This window comes from Mustela putorius, unplaced genomic scaffold, assembly GCF_011764305.1.
Source record: "Mustela putorius furo isolate JIRA1106 unplaced genomic scaffold, ASM1176430v1.1 tig00003834_pilon_pilon_pilon, whole genome shotgun sequence".
Classification (NCBI taxonomy): Eukaryota; Metazoa; Chordata; class Mammalia; order Carnivora; family Mustelidae; genus Mustela; species Mustela putorius.
Genome location: NW_025421987.1, coordinates 91,234,949 through 91,251,874, shown reverse-complemented (window position 1 = coordinate 91,251,874; position 16,926 = coordinate 91,234,949). Strand labels below are relative to the sequence as shown.

The 16,926-nt window shown below is 34.8% G+C and overlaps 1 protein-coding gene across 1 annotated transcript in view; it reads right to left on the bottom strand.

Moving 5' to 3' along the window:
• Window positions 1-9,259, bottom strand: part of OSTN (osteocrin) — a 41,670-nt gene extending 32,411 nt beyond the window's left edge. The window contains exon 1 of the mRNA XM_004745266.3: window positions 9,149-9,259. The gene's annotated coding sequence lies outside the window, so the exon portion shown is untranslated. The remainder of the gene's footprint in view (window positions 1-9,148) is intronic.
• Window positions 9,260-16,926: the final 7,667 nt, after the last annotated feature.

Here is a 16,926-nt window from a genome sequence, read left to right as displayed (position 1 = left end):
CAAAATTAGAAACAGAGGAAATTATAGGGAGGGAAGGGAAAGAGTAGGTTCAGCTCCATTTCCCTATTTTGTTGATACTGGATAAATATAGCCTATGATTTAAAATCTAGTTGGCCCCATGTACACTCCAAATCACAGAAAGAACACTGAAGGATGTTCATTATAGGAATACACCAGAGTGACGATGTTTGCAAAGTTTTCAGGACATCAGTAATTTGGATTGAGTGATTTTTGAATAATATTCCTCTGGCTAGTGAGGAGCTTCAACAGAGACAGTGGGCATGGAATCTGCCTTACAGAATTAGGCACTTCTTCTACTTGTTGTTAGCCAACTGGTTTACTATGTTCTTGCATTTTCACTTTTTAAATAATATTGCTGAATAATTCAAATATTCACGTTGTGTAACTTCTTAACCTTTGTTTTAAAGACCTTTCCACATGTCAGAATTATAACCCAAAGGGATCCTCCAAACTCTAGCTGGAATGGCAGTGAGGAGAGCAAGGTTGTTGGTGTGTGTGTGCGTGTGTGTGTGTGTGCGTGAGAAGTTTTGTCATTTAAGTTTTGGAAGCAACGCATATTGTATACCCCTTAGAGGAACATTGAACATGCATACTGGCATATTAAACGCTCTGAAAGTACAGTAGCAAAGAAATTATTTAATTATATTTATTCTAGAATTAAATGAGAATTCTGTTAAAATGAGGAAAGATGTTTGCATTGTTAAGAATCAGTGAGGTAGGGGCGCCTGGGTGGCTCAGTGGGTTAAAGCCTCCACCTCCCGCTCAGTTCATGATCCCAGGGTCCTGGGATCGAGCCCCACATCGGACTCTCTGCTCAACAGGGAGCCTGCTTCCTCCTCTCTCTCTGCTTGCCTCTCTGCCTCTTTGTGATCTCTGTCTGTCAAATAAATAAATAAATATTAAAAAAAAAAAAGAATCAATGAGGTAATGAGTCATTGTTCTTACTAAAAGAAATCTCTCATGGGCAGAAAAGAAAGAAAAGATCAAGAACTACAGATCTAAAAGAGAGAGCAAACAGGAATGAGAGGAGGTGATAGAGTAAGAAGTTAAACTGAAAAGAGAAAGAGTGTGAGCCAATATCCGATTGCATGCAATTTTTAAAATTTTATTATTTTTTTAAATTAATTTTTTATTTTTTATAAACATATATTTTTATCCCCAGGGGTACAGGTGTGTGAATCACCAGGTTTACATTTTTAAACACACTTTTAAACTATCTGTCTTGAAGGTTGGTGTTGAAAAAACACAAACTCCTCTGGTGATTTAGAAGATTTCCCTTCAATCTGAGACCTTGTCATTATTGTCTGACTAATGGATGGTAGATCTATTAGAAAGTCTCAAGAGTACTGAGTTTGGGAATTTTTAGTTTACTCCAGTAACTTTTGGGATTTTTAAATTTACCCTAGTTACTTGATTGGAAATACTCAAAATAGACTTTACTGCACCCTTTTTTCAACAAAAAACTAAAAATAAAGGGCTTAAAGATAAAGGATAAAAGACTTACAGAGTAATTAAAACTTTATATTTTTTAAGTGTGATTTAATAGGACATGTAAAGTGTCCCTGTTCCGACACTATGAAATGACCCTATGTGCCTTGCCCCCACCCCCTCCACACACACACTACTCACTGTCTTCTTAGAAAATGATGGTGGGTATCTAAGCAATCGGTGTCAGCTTGGCTCTGAGTAAATCTATAAAACAGTAAGTTCAGTGTGCCCGGCACCAAGCTCCATAAGTCACCCAGGTCTTCTTATTAACAAAGGAAAGCTTCAGGAAGAGTAGATAACAGAGTGACTTTTTTTTGTTGTTGTTGTTAATTTCAAAAGAGGACCTAATAGGGACAATGCTTAACACAAAGTTCTTGTGGCTCACTGTCAATAGAAAGACCTGCTCCAGGTCTGGAGAGACTCAGGCTCTGCCTTGACTTGACCATATCGCTTAGGCAAACCCTTTCCTTTCTAGGCTGAGTGAAATGTGCTTGGTCTAAATGACTTCTAATGTTGCTTCCAACTTTTTAAAAGTCTGTTGGTGTATCTGGCTCTTTTCTGGTGTAAATGCAGACATTATACATAATGATAACAGTTGGTGCAGCTTTATCTAGAAAGGCCTTTCTTCTGTCCCTCAAATCAGCCAGTCTATGCATAAGATTGTCTCTAGGCTTCGACATGAACATGTTCCTCTTGAATTTAAAGTATTTCCAGCTGGAAAGGGGGAGGGCCTCCAAAGTTTTCATTTTAAATGTCATTTATAGTAAAAAAAAAAAAAAATCCCATTTTATGCATGTATTTTAGGAGGAAAAAAAATGCTGTGAATTATATTATGACATGCTATCAAGTGTAAGACTCATTCCAATTTCTGAGATGTTAAAATGTGCATCAGAATGGATGAAATATGATACATCTAATGTACTTTCAAACGCTTAAGTGTTTTTTTTTAATCATGCTTAAGTCATTATGCTGAGTATTTTTAAAAATATAACTCTTTCAGTCAATAAATAAGTATTCAATAACATCAGAAAAATATTTCTGTGATGATGAGGAAAAAGCTCAGAATTAGATTTGAAGGATAGAGAGAGGTGTCTTTGTTGTGTTATATATTGGTTTGGTGACCCTGAACAAGATGCTTAAATTGTCAAAATTATCTAATAAAACTCACTTTATGAATTCATATTTCAATTTCAGTTAATTGAAAATTATTTAATTAAATTACAAATAGCATAAATGTTACAGAGGTGGTTTTTAGGATTGTCACATACAGCAATAAGTGCCTTTAATCGTATATTTAATATTATTTACTGAAAATGTATAAAGATATAATTATTTATTTAAAAAACCCTTATCACTTTTATTCTTATTTTATGATAGGTAAAAAATTTTCAATGGGAATTTTAAATTGTCCATGAATAGCTTTGCAAACTATAAGATAATGTGAAAAAATTAATTATAGGGTATCAAGAGGGTTATAATTAGGCTGAAGGTAGATCTTTGAAGCCAAATCCTTCCAGGGAACATAAAGCTTGTACTCAACAACCCAATAGGGAACTGAAAATTTGGGAGCATTCATAAAGACAACCTGCAACACTTATTTTAAACAATCCAGAGGTGCAACATTTATGTTAAACAACCAAGAGCCATTTTACAGTTTGACATAATACAGATAATTCTGGTATTTCAATGAGTGGCGATATTTGAACAGAATGTTAAGAAGGCTGCTACTAGTTTTCTTTGAAGAGTGGAATAGCCAGGTGTTTGAGACACTTGTTAGCTGGAAGGCAGAGACTCAGACCAGATGAGCTGGAGGTCTCTTCCTTCCTGTAGCTTCAATTCCCCTGCCTCTGGCCAATTTAGCCCCACAAACAAGAGAACCCAGTGTAGCTGTGGCACTTAGAACTTTAGGAGTGGGGAATTGCTTTTGAATCCTCATAAATAAAAGACTTAAAATCACTAAGGATTTTTGCCCCAAAACAATTTGAATTAGTATGAATGAATGAAATAGTATAAACATATATAATCTATATCATCCTCACAAATATATTTCAGAGAAAAATGCTCATGTTGCTGAGAAGTTTATTTAAAATTCTTTCTGTAAAATTTGTTATTTTCAGTAAATTGTGTGGTGGGTATTTTGCTTTCTGTTTCCAGTATGATCCTGAAAGAAAGACGCAAATTGAGACAGCAGTTTAACATTTCCTTTTTTGTTTGTTCGTTTTTAATTAAAATATTAGGAACATGTTCTTTCTCATTTTTCATTGCTTTTCAGTCACCAATAGTAAGTTTTCCAAAATCACAGAGCCGGTTAGAAGAGCCAGAAAAGCAACTTACGTTTTCAGATTCTCAGTTTCATGCTCCTTCAAGTATAAACGATTTGTAAAAGTCTAAAATATTTTTCCATCTCCAAAACAAACTGCTTATAAAGTAAATTTTACTTATAAAGTAAAATGTTTATGAATGACGTGTTCTTCATGTGGCAGGCACCTGCATTTTAAAAGGACTTTCTCTGAATGCTGTGAATCAAGAAGAATGACAATTTACTTACTACTATACATGTGTTAATTGATTTTACTCTATTTGGCACCCTTTTCATCCTTTTGTTTTTTTGACACTATAACCTTCGAAAATTTCAGAATTCTGTTGTTAAATTTCTTTTTTGCTTAGTTAGAATTCTTAATCATACTACTAATCTCTTTCTTGCAAAAATTTAAGAAGGAAATCTATAATGACACTTTAAAGGAAGGAAGATTGCATCACTAAAAAGCTCACGTAAATATATTTAACAAGGTATTTAGATTCAACATGATGTGCTGAATGAATGAATGAATGAAGTAGCTTCATGTGGGAGGTAAATAGGAATGCAGAGCAGATATTAACATTCCAGCTTTATTAATATGGAAACTAAGGCTTGGATAAGGGAAGAAATTTGCCCAAATTGCACAATCACAGTAATATGTGGTGAAGTTCATGCCAGAATTCCAGTAAGTCCAGTAAGTCCATTAATGTTTCACATCTCAGATTCTCATTCTAACAAAAGGGACGTGAATCAATATTCTCCAATAATTTTCCCAGCTGTGTTTAAGATTTCTCCTTATCAAAACTTAATTTGTGCTTAGATCCCTGAATTAATGCAAGTTTCTTGAAATAAAATGATTGCACCGGAAATAGAAAAAAATTTTAGTGTGTGATTATATACAATTCTGCTAAGGGGATTTGTGGTTTAATTCTAATGCTTTATAATGAGAAAAACAAGAGTCGTTAAAATTATGGATGATCTGGTAGAGTTGTACATAAACGTGCTGCTTGGTCATTTGATACATGGGGAATTTTTTATCTGTCATGAAAAGACTTTCAACGGATAAATGTGATTAAAGATGGCACACATGAGCCTCAGGATATTGTGGAACATTACCACCTCTTTTACCTTTTACCCCATTTTGTACCTATGTATAATATTTAATTAAAATATTAACTAACAATTTAATTACATCAAACTAACCAATATAATCAATTAAAAAATACTGTCTAAAATGTACATGAAGGGCAAAAATATAATTATTACCATATTCCAAAGGATGCACTTATTAGGTATATACTATATATCAAGCTCCAGAAATATAAAAGTGAGTAAGACACCCTCCCTGCCTTCTAGCTGCTCCCAGCCTTGTCAAAGTAGAGACCCCTGGACTGCGAGCTCTGCCCTGGAATTTCTTCCTGCAACACCGGACTCTTCCTCGAATGTTTCCATTTCTTTCTAGCACAATTGTTGTAAGTAACCATTTTTAAACATTTGCATAGCACTTTATTATTTTGAAATTAATTTATCTCCTTTCATCACCACATCAATCATGCTTGATCTATATGAAAAATTGTACTTTTTAAAATAGATGTAATAAGATAAGCTGAGTTACTTTAGAATACTGGTAGTTACTTTAGAATACTGGTATCCTAATTCCTTGTCCAGCGTGTACACTTTCTTTTTTTTAAATATTTTATTTATTTATTTGTCAGAAGGAGAGAGTGCACAAAGCGGGGCAGGGGGTAGGCAGAAGGAGAAGGGGACTCCCCACTGAGCAGTGGACTCCCCACTGAGGAGGCAGCCTGAGGCTAGACTGGATCCCAGGGCGGGGATCATGACCTGAGCTGAGGATACACATTCAACTGACAGCTACTCAGGCGTCCTATATATATACTTTCTAACACAATGAAGTCAATTAGTAGAAAGAGGTCGGTCCTTAAGTTACATAGATATGGTTATGATTCTTGACTGGGCATGCTACTTAGCTTCTCTATCTTAATATTTTCATCAGGAAAATGGGGCACAGATTTACTCTGTGGTTTTATTATAAGGATTACAAATAGTACAAGTGACTAGCACAGATTAATTATGTAAAAATAATAGCTATCATTATCTTGATATTGCCTTCTAAATCTGGCCACTTAACAAAATATGTCCATGCTACTTTTTTGTTATGAAAAATATTTTCTTTATCCTTGTTCATTTTAAGAAACAAAGTTACTTGAAATCTAGAATTACGACAAGATGGTAGAAAATAAATTTTTAACAAAGTAATACTGAATGAGGGAAGAAATTTCACCAGCGTTATAAATGACAACCATTCCATCATTTGGTGTTACAGAATATTATGCATTATCATTAATTTCAGCAATAATATTTTAATGAAATGTATCTGTGAAAATATTAGCATACAACAGAATATCATAACGAGAAGAAAACAAAGGGAATTAACTCAGTTATACTCAAAACATAATTATTCAATTTCTAATTACAGTAACAAAAGTAAATTTTTAATTGAATTTTAATATAATTTTATATGATACATATTTTTGTTTTATAGTTCATAAGAAATCTTTATTGACTTTTTAAAAAAATTCTATGTTGTTAAGATGATGATTTTTGTGGTTTTTGTGATATTGATATTATAGCATAGTTATCTGTGTCATGAAAGCAAACCCATTATGGATATTATGGGAATGAAGGATCTTATCATTGGAACCAGACTTCGCAGGGAAGAGCTGGGAAGGAATGGACCACAGAGAAGACAGAGGAAGAGAGCATGCCTCCTAGAGCTCTGGTGTAGATAGACAAGTCAGCATTCACAGGGAAATGCAACCACCAAAGTGGTCCCATGGGAACCACAGTTCTGACTTGGTAGGTCAACAGCCAGGTTGCCATTAGTTGCATGGATGATATTTTAAAAGTTCATTTTTTTAAGGACAACTGGGTGCTCCATTGGTTAAATGTCTGCCTCCTGCTTAGTTCATGATCCCAAGGTCCTGGAATAGAGCCCCACATTGAGTGCCTTGCTCAGCGGGGAGCCTGCTTCTCCCTCTCCCATCTGTCTGCCACTTCCCTGCTTGTGCACTCTCTCTGTCAAATAAATGTAAAAAAAAAATTTTAAAAATAAAAAGAAATAAAAGTGGCTTTTCTACATGGTTACAGCCTTATGTGTCATGGGAACATAGAATTTCAGAAGGGAGGGGATGCTCTTTGGAAACTGTTGAATTTAACACTCTCAACAATGAGAGAGCAAGGCTCAGAGGCAGTTAAGTTGGCCAAGAGGGAAGAGATGAAGGTAAGATTTAAGATGGACAAAAAAGAGGAGGGAGCATGGTGAAGCTTAGTGGAGGAACTCTTCCTGTGGGAGCAGCATCCTGTGGAGAACTGAGTTGTTGAGACACTGAAAAGGGTAAGGCTGGGCGATAGCCAGTTCAAGCCCACCAAGGCACTGGGCAATTACTGGCAGGTGATGCTAACTACTGCTTCAGAGAGGTACCCTGACAACTATCTGGCAAAAGAAGAGGGAAGGCTCAGTTAAAAGAGACCTCCAAAGGAGAGAGAACTCAGCTACAGAGAAGTTGGCCTATGTAGAGAGGTATCCAGGGCTAAGAAAGAACTTAGGGCTCACCTTTATTACCTCCCAGTATCCAGGGGAAAAGAAGCACTGGGAAGGCTGAGTCAAAGGTGCTGAAGTCAGGACTGGGATTAGAAGTCTGTTTCCTAACCCCAAAACTATGTTCCTCTGAGGCCAGCAGAGTCTCGAAGCACAAGTTGTCCAGTAGGTAGAGATGCCAGTAGATGAAATACAGGCAAGAAGATTAAATTGAGTGGTATGTAAAGATGAAGCCCAAGATACTGTGAAACTGAGGCTTCATTCTCTATTATAGGAAAACAGGATGATGTGGGAGCTTCCCTTGGTCATTCTCCCACTCAATAGCCCTGGTACTTCCAGCTCTTTTGTCTCTTTCCTTAGTTAACAGGATATTATTGAGCCCAGCTCTGGGCTTAAGTCTTGCCTGAAGTTATAAACCACATAGTGACAAAGTTGGGACAGTGTTTTGGTACTGCTTACTTTGAGTTCTATTCCTTTGGGACAAGTTCAATTAATCTAATTTTATTAATCAAAAGTTCAAGTCATTGAAAGTATTTGAATAAGAAGTTAAAATTATATTTCTGAGGACCCTAAATCTAGTCTGCTAAATATATCTGCTTCTCTACTACCCATGATTTGTTATATAGGAATCACTTCAAAACTCTAAGAAAAAAAGGGGAGAAAAAAATGTCAACTTCAAATGCCTTATTGAATGATACCAAAGTGCAATTCACTTACAAAGAGGAGACTTGAATTCATAACCTCGGGAGAGTTTCTTTAGAAAAATTCCATAAGAGTGATAAAGAGTAGTATTACAGTAAAATGACACACACTGTGCCTGAAGTTTTTGGGGAGACCTCTCGATTTGTAGCTTATATGGGCATTAAAATCATCATAAATTATTGTTAAAATTATTTAACTTCTAGAAAGGTAACTTAGAAACAAATAATTACCACATTCCTAAACCTATAGTCTATCATTGTAATTTGAAGGAACAATATTTTGCATTGGCAAAACTGAATTAATTGAGTATACACTAATCCCACAGATCAAAACTTGAAATAAAGTTTTAAATTTGTTGTTAAACACAGCTCAAATATATGTGTCAGATTAACTCTCAATTCAATCATTCAATAGCAAAAGCACTTCAAATACAAAAGGGTAGACATGATTTCAGTCCACTCTAAACTGTTATTACTATCATGCTTGTGTATTTGAGTTTCACAAGAAGAAAAACAGAGGATACTTTAGGTTTGAAGAATATAGAATATTGACTTTATAATTTGATTAATTTAGGGCTATATCTTAAGCTCCAACTTTGATAGAAATAAAGATGAGAGAAACCTTTCTTTTCTACCTAGGCTTTTAAAAGTAGACCACTTTTATACATTTAAACATTTACTAAATTGGACATCTTCAATGAAAGAAAACTTAAGACTATTAGCATATATAGAGAATCATTATCTTGAGTTGTCCTTCTTTTTGTTTTGAAATGGTAAAGAAAAGCAATGAATAATCTAATAAATAACAAATGTCTGAACAATTAGCTCCTCCTTAATTTTGTATTAAAAATTATCTTCTTAGATTTTCTACTCATTTTAGAGAGGGAAATATTACCAAAAACATTCAAAATCAAGATATAATCAAAACATTTAAGAAGTATGTGAAAATAAAAAAAAAAAAACTAGCTCAAAGAAAAAAAAAACCTTAAATTTTTCTCATAGCTTTTAAATTTAACTTACCTTGTGAAAAATCAGGAGATTCTAACTTTAAATCCTCTCTGTGCAGTTTCTCCCAAACTCAGCCCTGATGGTGAGCTTTCTCTGAGTTTTTATAGTTTCAGTTATACACCCCTTACTCCAATCCCTGCCTTTGCTTTCTCTTACATCATTTCTAGATTTTCCACTGAACATTTTCCCAAGCCTCTCTTCAATCTCTCCCCCACTCTCTTATTTTATTTCTCTCAGTCTTTCCCTTTCCCTCTCCTACTCTTCTCCATATTTATTTTATCTATTGCTTTGATCACGGTATCTAAGTAGCACAGGATCTTGGGTTCTGGAAAATTTAAGTATACATTTATTATCGTGTTCAGCCCTAGACACATCACTTCTCCCTGAGGTTTTAGTCTAGCTTGGATAATTACAAATCATATTTGGGAACCAAAAATGCACTCGGATTTGTCAGAAAGAAACTCACTAGGGTATTTCAAAGTAAGATTTAGGGAGATTATAATCAGAAACCCAAACTGATTTACTGGTGTATTTTTTGGACTTTTAAGTGCAATGATCATCTATGGAAATGGTGAGTGGTTTCAGCCTCGGTCAGGTGCACAGTGCTGTGTCAGTGAAACTGACAGCGACTTCAGAATTAACATTGCTATACTGGGAAGGTTGTCACTAACAAACCTATAAATACTGAACTGTGACATGTGGGCTATAAATGCAGATGTTGTAATCATTCTTATCTTTCCCAGCTCTCCAGTATTTTAATTTCCTTTTCACCAAAACATTCCTGCCTCTGTCTGAAAGTTTTCTACTTTCCCATTTCCTACTAAGCACATTTGCAACCTTACCCACACAGATTGTAAAAAGATAAGTTATTAAGTCCTAGAGGTATTATGCTGTTAGATCATTATTATCATATTTGATTCAATGCTAGGTCTCCATCTGACAGAAAAGGAAACTGAGGCTAGATACATTAAGTGACTTTATAAGGCCACAGCTAGGAACTAGTAGTAGAACCAGATTTCAAATACATATCTTAATTCCATATCCAGTGCTTGTTCCGCAGCTTCATCCTGTCTCACTTTTTAAAAAGCTAGAAAAGGAATCCAAGCCAGATTATGTTTTGTGCAAATAGAAATAAAATTGCTCTTTTTGGTTTTGCTTTAAAAGCCATTTAAAATACTAGTCACCGGTGTAGAAACTATTACATGGTTAATTTGGATCTAGATGGGGAACTGACCAGAGCACACTGAATTGGTGGGACAGTAAAATACTTTTTTTTTTTTTGAAGGGTTTCCAGGGATAACATATGTCTCAACAAGCTTGAAATTTGAGTAGTTGGCAGTGATAGTTCACAAGTCAAGATAAAAATACAGCCTAATTGTGGACCCTTGTTTAAACATTACTGCCATAAAACGATTATGTGAGCTTGAATCCACATGATGGAAAACTCTCAGTATAGATTTAACGGATGCATCATAATGCTACAAGAAGCCAATATTCTTGACGTACCTTCTACCCTTATTTGAAATGCCTCTCTCAGCTTGCTGACAAGTGATATCTGCGGCTGATTTATTCCAGATCTGTCCCTGCTTAGACAGTCCAAAGATTCCACCCTATTTGTGGATTTTGTTGACCTAATTCAAAAGTTTGACTTAACTGTTCTGCAGTAGTAGAAATAGCAAGTTTATTCCAGGAACATAACCATGGTACATTTAAGCCATTCATACAGGGTTCTGCACATTATATATCCCTATGTAAATTGCTTATAAATTTATACATGATAGGGAAATTCTGTTACCTTGAAAGACAGCATAGAAACAGGAGCATATGAAGAAACTGAAAGAGAATATGCATCCAGGGATAGAGGGGAAAGACTAAGATGAGAAAGGGAGAAAATATTAATGAAAAAATTTCAGCTAGTGTATCATTATTTAATTTGTATAAAAACCTTGCCAAAGAGGTATTACTATTCATATTTAACAGACAAAAGAAACTAACGCTCAAATATGTGAAATGCATAGCCCAAGGGCTCACAGCTACAAAATGATGGAATCAGGAGTTGAACCTCACCTCTGTATCCGTCAGGATTGTGACAGTAAAGGGATGGCATGTTGAAATGGAATACTTTGAGGAGAATTTAATGTGGGCAAGGTGTAGAGGAATCAAAGACGATAGCAGAGTACACAGAACCAATAACAGCAGGTATCCCTAGTCTTGAAGGCTTAAAGGTAAGTAGACAGATATGGGTAGACAAAGTTGTTTGGTAGAAATGTGACCTTTCCTCAAGGGACACAGCCAGTCAGGAGCAAACTACAGGGGAGGGAACTTAAGAAATAAACACCAGAATTTCACTCTGCTTTCTCAGTATAATCTCCTGTTTTGTTTACCTTCAGTCAAACCCAAATGGAAAAGGGATTGAATGGGGGTAGATGAAAGAAGCAGCACATTATTTAACCTCAAAACTGTCTTAAAAGACATTCAAAATGAGTTCCTTTGTGAAGAGCAGCGTGACTGCAAAAGCCTCGATTTACCTGAATTAAAACCTGATACTTCTTAACATTTTTTGCAAGTCGAGTTTATTGAGATGCGATTTATACACACAAAATCTGACCTTTTAAAATGTGCAGTTTTAGGAGTTTTGACAAATGTAAACATTATGTAACCTCCACTAAAATCAAGATATAGACTTTGTCTATATGACCCCCACCAAATTTCCTTTCTGTCTCTTTACAGTCATACTGATACCCAACCTCCAGGTCCTGGTCACCACCGATTTGATTCTGTCCCTGTAATTTTGCCTTTTCGAGAAGGCTGTAGGAAATTATACAGTGTGTAGTCATTGGTGTCTGGCTTATTTCAGTTAGAATAAAGCTTCTGTGATTTATCCATGCTGCTAAATGTATCAACACATTTTTCTTCTTAACAAGAGTGTGTGCTATTGGATTGGGTGTACCACAATTTACTTATTCATTCATGAGCTGGTGAAAATTTGGGTAGTTTCCACTTTGGGGTGATTATGAATAAAGTTGCCGTAAACATTAATGTAGAAGTCCTTGAGTTGTTGATATTTATGTTTTCATTTCACCTGGACAACCTGGACAAATACAGATACTGGATTCCTAAATCATGTTGGGAGTGTATGTTTAACTTCATAGGAAATAGTGAACCTGATTTCCAAAGTGGTTCTATCGTTTTCATTCTTTTTTTTTTTTAATTTTTTTATTTTTTATAAACATATATTTTTATCGTTTTCATTCTTACGAGATATGTGTGAGAGTTGCATTTGCTCAGCACCCTTGCTACCATCCGATATTCATTACCATTTTCAAAAATTAAGCCATTGTAATAAATGCATCCTGGTATCTCACTGGGTTTTCATTTGTATTTTCTTAATGACTAATGCTGCTGAGAATCTTTTCATGTACTTATTTCCTATTTGTATATTCCTGAATGTTCAAATCTTTTGCTTAATATTCAGTTGTAAGAGTTCTTGAGCTATCTGGACACAAGAATTTTATAAGATTTGTTTCGCAATTTTTTTCACTCTGTGACTTTTCTTTTCATTGTCATGACATTTTCTCCCACAGAGTAGGTATTTTTAATTTGATAAAGTCCAATTAAGCATTTTTAATTGATCATGCTTTTTGTGTTCTAAGAAATCATTCTGATCCCTTTTATGTAGAGCTTTAATTTCCCCTGGCAATTTTTTAATTTTTAAAAGCATATAAATCTTGCACATATTTTGTTATATTTATTCCTGTTTAGTTTTTTTATTGAGGTATAATTGACATATATTAGTTTCAAGTGTGCAATGTAATGATTTGATATTTGTGTACAGTATGAAATGATCACAATAGTTATTATTGATCTCCACACAAAATCACAATTTTTTTGTTTTGATGAGATTTTCAAGAGTTACTTTCTTGGCAACTTCCAAATATGCAGTACAGTACTATTAACTATAGTCCCCTGCTGTATATTACATCCCCATAACTTATTTATTTTATAACTAGAAGTTTGTACCTCTTGACCCTTTGACCTGCTTTACCAGTTTTATCCACCTTCAACCCCTTACTCCCTAGTGAATTATAACCTTGATTCTACTTGGTCATGACATATTATCCTTTTCTGGATTTGATGTGATACTACTTTTTAAGGATCTTTATTGATGAGGGGTATATGTCCTTTATCTTTTTAAAATATATTTTTCAAGTTTGGTAACAATTCTCATAAAATGATTGGGAAGAACTACATGCTGCCTTAGTCCATTCAGACTGCTGTAACACAAATAATCGTAGACTAGGTGGCTTAACCAGCAAACATTAGTTTCCATGTTCTGGAAAATCCAAGATTAAGGGGTCTGCAGATTTGGTGTCTGGTGGGTACCTAATTTCTGGTTCCTAAATTGTGGTCTTCTTTTTTTTTTAAGATTTATTTATTTATTTATTTATTTGACAGAGATCACAAGCAGGCAGAGAGGCAGGCAGAGAGAGGAGGAAGGGAAGCAGGCTCCCCACTGAGCAGAGAGCCCGATGCAGGGCTTGATCCCAGGACCCTGAGATCATGGCCTGAGCTGAAGGCAGCGGCTTTAACCCACTGAGCCACCCAGGCGCCCCTAAATTGTCTTCATAACGTGTCCTCCCATGACAGGAAGAGTGAGAAAGCTCTCTGGAAGCTCCCTGATAAAGACAATATTTCATTCATGAGGGCTCTACTTTCATGACCCAATCACCTCCCAAAGGCTCCACCTTCAAATAACATCACATTGGGGGTTAGAGTTTCAATACACGAATTTTTCAGGGACATAGACAATCAGTCACTAACAACCTTCATCTATTTGCTGGAAGAGTTTGTGTGAGATTTATATTATTTCCTACTGAAATGTTTGGTAGAATTCTCCAAGTGAGGATATCTGTGCCAATAGATGCCTTCGTGGGAAGGATTTTAAGTAAAATTTCGAATTCTTTAATAAGTATAGGACTAATCATTGTAACTAATTTTCCTGAGTGTACTCTCTTGGCTTTCATCTTCCAAATAATATATTCATTTCATGAAATTATTGAAGTTATTTATACTTCTTTTTTCCTTTTGATATTTGTGCAATCTGTGGTGATGTTCCCCTATTTGATTCTTAACTCTGGTATTCTTTTTATTTTTATTTTGTCAGTCTTTTTTTTAAATTAGTCATTCTAAAATTCTATAAATTTTATTTATCTATTAAAAGAATCATAATTTGGTCATTTTATTTTAATGATTGCTACTTTGTATTGTTTTCTTCCTTTTTCCTAATTTGTGTTTAATTTGCTCATCATTTTCAATTTTCTTAATATGGATGATTAGATTATTGAATATAGATACTTATTTTCTTCTAACATAGGCATGTAGTACAATATATTTTCCTCTAGGCACTGCTCTAGTTATAGCCTATACATTCTGATATGCTTTGTTTTCATGTTTTATGTAATTCAGAATATTTTCTAATTTTCTTTAAAATTTTGACTACTGACTTTTTAGAATGTATGTCAGTTAATTTCAAAATATTTGCTTATTTTCATTTTTTTTAGTTATTGACTGCTAGTTTGTTTTCTATTAAGGAAACGTATTTTGCATTATTTTAAGTCCTCTGAATTTGTCAAGATTTGTCTAATCGCCAGTAATATAATTGTTGGCCTTGGTGAGGGTTCGTGTGTACTTTAAAAGAATGTATAGGGGACGCCTGGGTGGCTCAGTTGGTTAAGCGGCTGCCTTCGGCTCAGGTCCTGGGATCGAGTCCCATATCGGGCTCCTTGCTCCGCAGGGAGCCTGCTTCTCCGTCTGACTCTGCCTGCCACTCTGTCTGCCTGTGCTCGCTCTCGCTCGCTCTCTCTGACAAATAAATAAAATCTTTAAAAAAAAAAAAGAAAAAAGAATGTATATTCTATTATTATTGGCTGGAATATTCTAAATCTCAGCTAATTTGGCTGATAATGTTCAAATCTACACTTTTAATGATTTTTGTCTGCTTGTTCTTCCAATTACTGAGGAAAGATTGCCAATGTCTCCAAGTCTAAAATTTCTCTGTTTTTCTTTTTAGTTCTATCAGCTTTTGCCTTTCATGTTTATGCCTTTTATATCCCTTTATCATTATGTAACTTACCTCTGTATCCTTGGCAAAAATCTTTGTTTGGAAGTTTACTTTTTCTGACATTATTTAGACAGATATAAATTCACTAGAGCTTTCTTTTGATTACTGATGGCTTGGGGTATCTCTTCCCTACCTCCTTCCACCTTTAGTCAATCTATCCCACTGACACTCTGACAATCTCTAAATTTCAACTGGTGTGTTTTGACCTTTGCGTTTAATGTAGTTATTGATATATTTAAAACCCCAGTCTTTAAAATTATTTTGTTTTAGGGGCACCTGCGTGGCTAAAGCCTCTGACTTTAGCTCAGGTCATGATCCCAGGGTCCTGGGATCGAGCCCCACATCGGGTTCTCTGCTACGCAGGCAGCCGGCTACCTCCTCTTTCTCTCTGCCTGCTTCTGCCTACTTGTGGTCTCTGTCTGTCGAATAAACGAATAAAATCTTTAAAAAAAAAGTATTTTGTTTTGTTTCATCTGTTCCCTGTTGCCTCTCATTCTGCCTTATTTTGGATTATAATTTACACCTCTTGTTAATTATTTACATTGTTGCTACAGGCTTACAATTTGCATCATTATGTTGCTACAGTCTTCCTCAAATGTTTTTCCACTTCATACATAATGTAACAATCTTTCAGCAGTAGCCTTCCTCTTTATCCTCTCATTCTTTAGGGTATTACTGTCATGCATCTTAATTTTACCTGTTATGAGCCCCACAATTTTTTTTCTTTTTTTGTTTTGTACAGTTAATTATTTTTAATGATTTTTACAATGTTTAAAAATTCATATTAACTATATTTACTGTTGTTGATGCTGCTCTGTGTGTGTTTAGATTTACAGTTCCATGCAGTTCCATTTTCTTTTTGCTTGAAGAACTTCCTTTAACATTTCTTATAGCATTTTGTCCAAGGAAGTGCTTAATTCATTTTTATTTTTAAATGTTACTATTGCTCAGGATAGAATTCTGAGGTGATTGCTTTTCTTCTTTCAGTACTTTAATGTTCATGTTCTATTTTCTTTTGGATTGTATCATGTCTGATGAAAAGTCTACTATCATCTGTTTGTCTATGATGTGTTTGATTATAGTTTTATTTATATTTATCCTGAAGGTCTCCGAGTTTCTGGTTGGTTTCTTTCATTAAATTAGGGAGAAAGTTGACCATTATCTCTTCAAATATTTATTTTGTTCCATTCTCTTTTCTTCTTCTGTTATTCTAGTTACACATATATTAGATCCTTTGACATCTTCTATCTCCTGGAAGGTCTGAATTTTTTTTTTAATTCTTTTTCTTCTCTGTACTTCAGTAAAAATATTTTCTATAGATCTAACTTCAAATTTGTTTACTGTTTCCTATGCTGAATCCAGTCCCTGATACTTTTTGTTTTTAATTTTAGCACGTCATAGGCCTAGCAAATAAATGAGGATTTCGCTATGGCTTAAGCTTCTAAGAAATAAATTCTCATGTAGCCTACATATTTACTTAAAAATATTAAAATATCATTTTTTTAACCACTTTTATGGTGACCGCTTCCTTAGGTGTTCTACCAAAGGTTAAATAATTTGTGCACCCTCTTTTCTCTAAGAGGGGCTGTAACTATTTGGAATATCTACCCCTGGTTGTCTATTGACCTCGGGCTCCTGATGCACTGAAAAAAACTGTGGTTTTATTTGA